An 8,957-nucleotide genomic window follows, 5' to 3' on the forward strand; every position below is an offset into this window, starting at 1 on the left:
ACGATTCCTTTGTAGTGATTGGAGCAGGAGTTGAGCGCCCCGAGAAAGAGTCCTAACAGTAGGATCAGAAGACTCTCCTTCCACATTGGAAGAGATCAGAGGAGGCGAGGGAGGGGGAAGTTCGATCTGCTGAGGAGGAGGAATGATGACCTCTACTTCTGGGATCGGCTGCTCCTGAGGTCGGGGAGGGGAGCTCGGTACCTCTACCAATTCTCGCTGAGGAGTCTGAGCAGCAGTAACAGTGGCCTCCTTCATCGCCCGCACCTTTAAGGAGACCTCCCTCTTTCGCTTACGACTCTCCTTAGAAGCGTCGCCACCCGCCATACCTGCACAGAGAAGAAGTCAGTGAGTTTGCTAAGATTCAGAGGCTAGAGATATAGATTGTACTAGGACTGAGGTCAGAGAGCTGAAACTCGTAGTCTTCATTAGTGATCAGCCGCATCATCCACCACTTCAGCTTGGCCATAACCGTATCTAAGCACAAGAATTTATGGGTCGACGCCTAAGACTTTAACTCTTTCACCATGGCATCTTCGTCCTTATTTAAAGTGATCTTCTTCGAAATTGAAGCGACCAGGTGTTGCTAACTCCGTGGGATACCCTCAAAGCCATTCAGAATCTTGCTCCTCAATATAAAGAACCGGTTCTTCCAGTTCTTCAGCGAAGAAGGGAGATCAGTGAAGAGCCCGCAGTTTGGCTTTACCTAAAAGAACCAAAACTCGTCATTCTTCCTTCGGGCAAGCCTGTGCAGCTCGACAAAGACTTTAACCGTGGGCTCCAGTTTCTTAGCTCGGCAGAGACCCCAGAAGGCTACTAAAGTCTGCCAGGAGTTCGGATGCACTTGAGCTACCAAGACATGGTGGAACTTTAGGACGGCCTTGTAAAATTCATCCAAAGGAAAATGGAGTCCGTCTTTCAGCTGCTCTTCATATACCATGATGAGATCGCCTTCATCAAAGAAGTGATCGGCCCAAAGATCGCTATGGCATTTGATCAGCTCAAAAGAGTCGAACCGCAGATTATACTCTTGGCTTATAGATTAGAGATCGGTTTCTCTCAGGACCGAAGGCAACTCATCAACTGGCAGGTTTTCTCTTCTCAAAGACGTTCCTCGCCTCAGTCTAGTAGCCGGACCAGTAACTGGAATGATGGCTGTATTGGGACGTCCGCTTGGCCCAGTCGCATCGCCTTCTCCTGAGGTCCATGAAATATGGACGGAAGGCGGGCTTGCAGCTCTCTAACCCTCATCAACGCTTATTTTCGGAAAAATAAAAGAAATTAACCAAGAAAAGAAATCAAAACCCTTGCCAGAGTGTGATCGGCGCTTGAAAACTTGAGAAAACGAGAGAAAATGCTGAGATTGCTAGGGAAGCTCTGAAAATGACATAAGAAAACAACTGACTCACCTCTCCCCTATTTATACCCATCCGAGCATTAAATGCTCGCAAAGTGCCAAGCGACGCATCGGTTAGCGGAACCGGGCCACTTCTCTAACACGTCGCAAGAAGGTTCCATAAACATAATAAAAATTAGATAAGTGAGATCGGTTAAACTAAGGTCATCAAATTGAATAAATTTCCAAACCTACGGATCTCCGAAAGAATAATTGTCTAGGGATCAGATCAGATACGCATATCAGGGATCAGATCGGATTAAATAAAAATTTCATTTCATTTCCAAAAGATCGGATTACATCATTTGGGTGATCTCTAAAGATCGGATTACATCATTTGGGGGATCTCAAAAGATCGGATTACATCATTTAGGTGATCTTTAAAGATCGGATTACATCATTTGGGTGATCTCTAAAGATCAGCACTACATTCTACCTAGTTTAGGATTACTCCTAGTGCTGGCCTATGTCAAAGCCTAGTCTTGTGGCTGAATCAAAATATGTGTTTGATCAGAAAGCCAGCCGCAAATATTGGATAGATGTACAGCTCAGATAGGGTAACTATGATTCTTAAGATATTGAGCAGAGTCATCGCCGATGTCATCGACCAGAACCGAGTTGCAGTCGGGACTGTAACACCCCCGTTTGTATAGCCTGGTAGATTTCACTATTCTGGTGACCGGTGTCGGTTCGGACAATTAAGGGGATTAGAACCACACTTAAGTCAATTAGAGAAGCCATAAACACAAATAATTAGTAATGTTCAATTGGTTAAGTATAAATAAGAAAAACAGAACATAAGAAGTTAAACGAGCCGAGAGTCACAGCGATGGGTGACCTTCTCGGGAATGACTGCGAAGTCATTTTAAACTCAAATTTCGAACCGTAAAAAGTGACGTTGCGGTCCTTAGGACCCTTATAAACACAGTGGAAAAGAGAAAATCATGAAAAATAACTGTTAAGCCAGTCAAATAATTAGGTCAGGGAGCCGAAAGAAATATGGAATTAATTGCAAACCGGGATGAACCGGCAAGGGGCAATTTGGTCAATTAACCCTGAGAGCTGACTCCTGAACTAACTGTCAAATAAAATCGGAGAAAAAAAAATTTCGGAATCGAGAATTAAATTAAAGAACTAATAGAAAAATAAATAAAAAAAAAGAAAATGAAAAAGTAAAAAGGTAGTGACATCATCATGTGTGACATCAAGGATGATGTCATAATAAAAAAATTCTTTTCCTACCAAATTTGACTAAGTTAAATATATTTTAAATAAGATAAAAACAACATAAAAAAAAGAAATTATTCTCATCTTCTCCACCAAAACCAACTGTCCACTTTCCCTCTCCCAAAGCTCACTCTCAAACCTCTATTAGAGCTCTTAGCTCAAGCTTTATACACTCTAAATTAACCATAAGTTCCCCTAAAATTCTTCACTAAACCTCATCCTTGCATCTTGAAGAGTATAGAGAAGCAAGAAAAAGAAAGAAAATTGGAGAAAAGGGGAGTTAGAAGTTGCTACACAAAGGTGAGTGATTTAAGGTGCAAGATTAGTTTACTTGTTGTGTTTTTAGCTTGAATTAGCTTGTAATATGCTTAAAATGAAAAAAAATATGTATGAGGGACTAAATTGAAATTCATCCAGCAGGGAGGGGAGAGTGATTTGCATGAGTTTGAGTGAGTAAAACATGTTAAAATGCTTGAATGAGTTGAAAGATTGTGTTTATATGCTTTGAATTAGTTAATTACAATGAATTAGTGTGGTTAGGGTTTGAAACCTAGGGTTTTGAGGCAAAAATTTGGAGAAATTGGTAAATGATATATTTGGCCTAATTTGAAGTGAAAAATGGTCATTTGTGACCAAATGAGGTGTGTTAAAAGTGTTGGAATTAAAAGCCAATTCGGATTGGATAAGGTCATGTGCTGGCAACATGACCAAAACCTCCTTTGAGGGATCAAAAATGAAATTTTACAAGTCCAATGGATATGGGACCAATTGGGGATGAAAATAGGCACTAAATGACACAATTTTCATTTAGGAAGCCTGCCCAAAAAGTGACTAAAACCTAGTGAACAAAGTGGCCGAAGTTGGAAAATCACAGGCTGCCTCTGCACAAACTGACCAAATGAACAGTATTTGTTCATTTGGTCATAACTCGAACTAGGCAGGTCAAAATGACCTGAAATTTTACTAGGGGTTAGATGAGATATAGATCTAAAACTTTCATGAAGAACACCAACCCAAATTATTCCATTAACCCAATCAAATTACTGAGCAAATTTGGTGACCTGAATCTGCAGAACTGCAGATTGCCATATGAACAGTAAAGCTTCAATGGCTATAACTCTCTTTAGAAAACTCCAATTTAGGCGATTCTTGAACCGATGGAAACCTAAGACATAGTAGAATATTTCATATGAAGAAAATTAGACCAAATTATAGACCTAACTTGATCAAATTGCTGAACGAAATCGGAATCAATAATCTGCCAGAATAAAATTCTGCAGCATGAACAGTAAACATTATTTGCTTATAACTTGAGCTACAAAACTCCAATTGGGGTGATTCAAAAAGGAGAATAAACTTAAGACAATAAGAAACATTTTTTATGAAGAAAGTTTTGCCAAATTCCAACAGTAAACTGACCAATGAAACAGTATAATTAGGGACACTAAAACTGAAAATTGGCAATTTTGCCTAAAAGACCTAAGTTTTAAGAAAATGACCAAAATCAACAAGTTTAGTGACCAAAATGTGGTATGTGGGTGAAGTTGGAATTCCCATACCTATTAAGCCTTAGAAAGTCAATAATTTGATATGAATAGTGCAGTGAATAGTAACCCGAAACACAAAATTTCAAGAACGTCGAATTTAGCACGTTAGAGCTAGGTAAAAGTGAAGTTAAATTTATTATTGGATTTATGCTAAGTTATGGTGCTGAAACACTGTGAAATTGTGTGTTTCAGTGGAAAAGAATACCGGGACAGAACCCGAGGAGTCGAGTCAAGGCCAACAGGCGACTCGTTTGAGGTTTGTGCACAACGTATACTTTTTATAATTATCTTCTGCATACTGTTTTGAATAATGTGAAATATTGAATTATGGCATTCTTATGATGTTTGATTTAAATTGTGAAAGTTATTGTGTATATTTGAAATGAAAATGTTTAGCAAATTGTTAAGATAAGTTTTGAAACCACAGTGTCATGACCATATATTTGGATACCTCACTAGCACGACTAGTGGGGGTAATTAGTTTCGAATTTTGATTCCTTCTCTGGAGAAGTGTTGAGGTGTGCCAGTAGAAGAGGATGTGAATGGATATCCATATATATGAGCTAGCTAGCCTTGTGATGTAATTTCTCTTTAGCCTCTGACTATTGAGATTCTATTTGTTTCGAATGGCATGATCTAACTGTGGGTTTTATGAAATGTGTTTTGATACATTGAAAAGAACTTGGTTTGCATTAAAATCTCATAATTCATGTTTTGTGTTTAATGCTCATGTTTAGTCAAATTTTTGAATAATGTGATTTAAGTTATGCATAAATATTATTTTAGTATGTTGTGCACCACTGAGTCCTAGTACTCGTGATAGCTTTATTCTTTGTCAGATACGTAAACTAGAAGAGCAGATCGAGTGCTAAGGATTAAAGATCATTCTGCTTGAAGTTATCGGGTATAATTTATACCCTAATTGTAAATATTTCTTTTGATGTATGTATTGCATATAAATGTATGGACATGTAATGGGTCTTGAGCAGCTTGTACAAAATTTGTATGAAGTTTGTAATAAAGTTTAGTTTGTATTTCTTTTGATTGAGTTTGATTGTGAAATTGAAGTAGTGGTTAAGAAAAAATTTTAGAAGTGCTTTTTACAGGTATTTGAAGAACTATTTTCTCAAAATACAGAGGGAACTCTGTCAAAATTTTTATAAAATTTGCGTAAAAATAAAATAGGCCAAAAATATTAACTAGTTTTAATTTTAACTAAATGTTTTAAGTACCTATTAGAAAATGCTCATCACTTAACAAAAGTAAGAAAATTGTTTTAAAATCCCTTGTAGGGTACTTAATGAGTTATCGGTAGGTGAATTGCGGTAGTTCATTAGGTATTCTACGGGATCATGTTATGCCTTACAGAGGGGTAAGGTGTGACATGTTTTAGTGGTATCAGAGCAAATTTTTGAAGTATGTTTTAACTTATAAATTTGTGTCTTTTCCTTGTTAAGTACAACTGCTCAATGTCCATATTTGTTACATACAGTGCATTACATCATGAATATGAACTAACGGAGAGAAATCTCCTTGTGTTACTTGTTCAGGAGATACCCTAACTTCAGCCTAAAATGGAAGAAGGGGATCGCTCAGTTGAGCAGTCTATTGAAGCTGAGGCACAAGGGGAAGCCCCAGCTTTACCGAATGTTAGTGGGTCAGCAGCACCAGCTCCACAAATGCCACAGTTCCCTGCACAGTTCGCACAGTAGATTGCTGTGATGTTTTAACAAATAGCTGGGGGTATGTCTGTTCAAGCTCCACCCCAACCACCAGTGGCACAACCACTGCCTCCAGCCAGACAGTATGATAAATTATTGAAGTATGGGGCTGCAGAATTTAAGGGTACAGTGGACCTTTTAGAGGCAGAGCAATGGCTTGAAAGAATGGACAGAGTATTTAAGAAGCTGCACTGCCAAGATGAATTGAAATTTGAATACTCTGTGTCGCTACTGCAAGGGGATGCGTATGATTGGTGGAAGACCATCCCCCACAGCTTGGTTGAACCACCAGTGCTGACCCGGGATGACTTCATCAGAGAGTTCAGACAGAAATACATCCCAGATGCATATGTTGATCAGAAGTTACAAGAGTTTCTGAGTCTAAAACAAGGGAACCGATCAGTGGCAGAGTATGAGAGGGAATTCTCCTGCTTAAGTCATTATGCTGGGAGTCTCCTTACTACCAGCAAGGCAAAATGCAAGAGATTTGAGACGGGTTTGAAGCCCAGCATAAGGATGCAAGTTGTGGGATTTCAACACAACAACTTCTCAGAGCTCATGTCTCAAGCACTTGAGTTAGAGAGAATAGAATCAGAAGCAACCCCAGTGAAAGAAAAATCAGAAAAAGACAAGGGGGAAAAATCAGTTGAACAGAGTTCTGGTGCTACCTCTGGAAAGAGAAATAAATTTAGTGGACCCAGCAGGGGTCGAGGTGGAAGATTTGGTAGGGGCAGATTTTCTGGACAGAGACCCCTAGGTGCAGTCGTGATTGGCAGGGTTCGCATTACGCCTACTGTGAGACTTGTGGCAAGGTTCATGGAGGGGAATGCTATTGGGCCACTGGAGCCTGTTTTAACTGCGGAGGCAAGGGTCATTTAGCAAGAGACTGCACTAGTGCTCTCTTCGAGATATGGTCTAGCTCCTACTACTGCCGAGGGATCTATTCAGAGTCCTACTCCCAGAGGTTCTGTAAACCCTTATTTTATGATGAGTATGTGCATTGAGGCCGTTGAAAACCCGATGATGAAAAATTATATGAATGTAAGATGTAATTGGAGGCATGGAGCTGAATTATTAATTCCGTGGCATGATCTTGAAAAAAATAAAAATAATAATAAAGTTTTGGGGAAATTAATTTAATTAAATTTAAATAAAATTTTATTTTGTTTAAATTTAATATGGGTAGTTCTTAAATGAATCTAACTAAGTTTAATTGGGCTCCATGAGCCTAAGAAAGCCTAGTTAGGAATTTTAAATAGGATTCATTTAATTATTTTCTAAAAATTAAAATAAAATATCTCTCTCCTCCTTGGCCCCACTCTCTTCCTCACTCTCTATTGGTGCCTTCCATTTTTTCCTGTCTTCCTATTGGTTGAAACACCTCACCCATATCCCAGTCTTATTTGAATTCTGCAATCTAAGTTGTTTAAGTCATCTAAACTTGATCACCCTAAGACTCCAAACCCTACCACACCTCTTCCTCACTTTCTATTGGTACCTTCCCCTTTCCCTCTCTTCCTATTGGTTGAAACACCTCATCCATATCTTAGTCTCACCCAAATTCTGCAATTTAGTTGTTTAAGTTATTTGAACTTTATCACACTAGGACTCCAAACCCTATCACACCTCTCTCCCAAAACCCTATAAATACCCCACTGATAAAAAAAAAAAGGAAAAGAGAGAGAAAAAGAGAAAAAAAAAAGGGGATGATGGGAGGAAAGAGGAAGAGAAAATTCAGAGCTATAGGAAATTTAGAGATATTCAAGACTCTTTGAGTTCTTCCTTATTTTTTCTTTTCTTCAAGAAGATTTTTATACAAGATTTCTGGAAGGTCAGTTTTTATTGTTTTCTTTTCAAGATCTATGCCACATAATATTTTAATTCTATGCTCTTTGTCTTCAATTTATTTTATATGTTCATATAGATCATGTAATCATATTTAATTTGAGGGGATACACAACTCTGTACATGTTTAGTTTCTGTCTCTTGTATTTTTATTATTTTTCTTTATTTTCTGAATCTGTAAAAAATTTGTAAAAATTATATTCATATTCTACACGAAATTCCATTAATTTTAGGCTCAAGAATCACTAAAAAATCTTTAATATTTTTTAAGTTATGGCTGTTTGAAGTTAGGGTTCCTGTAAAACCTGATTTGCAGGATTTCCGACTTGTGGAGCCCATATCTCCCTTGTTCCTTAATATTTTTGTGCAAATCTAGTGTCTAAAATTAACTTCAGAATCTTATGAATCTTTTCCAATTGGATTTGCATTCATATCTATTGTGCTTAACGAGTTATGAATTTTACAAAAAAGTAGTACGATTCTGTCACTTAAAAAAGTTACGATTTATGTAGACCATTCGGCTAGGGTTTTGTTTGATTTTTAAATTTTATGATCTTGTATGATATGTAAGCTGTCTTCTGTAATTTTTTTATGATTTTTAGGCATGTCTAACTATTTTTAAAAAATCGGATTTCTTGCTACCGTTAATCTGCCAGAATTTGAAAATTGTATATTTATGAATGTTCTTGTATTTTCTTGGGTTTTAATTGATATTTGATCTATTTTTCTGTGTTATTTTAATTCAAGAAGTGTTATGAAGTGTTTTGATCATGTTAGAAGACTTAGGCCATTAGGTAGTTGTAACTAATTAGGAATCTTAACCCTTTAGGATACTAGAGTTAGAATCCAATGTAAATTGTTATTAATATTTTCTTTATTTCTATTATTTTCTTTAGTTTCTTTATTTTTTATTACGAACAAAATTGGTAAGTAGCCCTAAGGTAAGTACCAAAGAGGGCATTTGCGTGGAGCTTATATGGAGCTAAACGGGAGTAAGCCAGGGATATTATTGCCATACTAGAAGAGAAGACCATTTTTTAAGGGTAGCTTGCCCCAATGGCAACTGCATTTACCAACAGGTAAGTAGCTCTAAACTCCTGGAACCATTGGCATGAAATTGTAGTAATAATAGAACTTTTATTTGGTAAATTAAAATTAACTTTGTTATTAATTTAACTGACTTTTTAATGTAATTAATTTAAATAAATACTTTGTAAATTAAAA

Source organism: Hevea brasiliensis, chromosome 15, assembly GCF_030052815.1.
Source record: "Hevea brasiliensis isolate MT/VB/25A 57/8 chromosome 15, ASM3005281v1, whole genome shotgun sequence".
Lineage (NCBI taxonomy): Eukaryota > Viridiplantae > Streptophyta > Magnoliopsida > Malpighiales > Euphorbiaceae > Hevea > Hevea brasiliensis.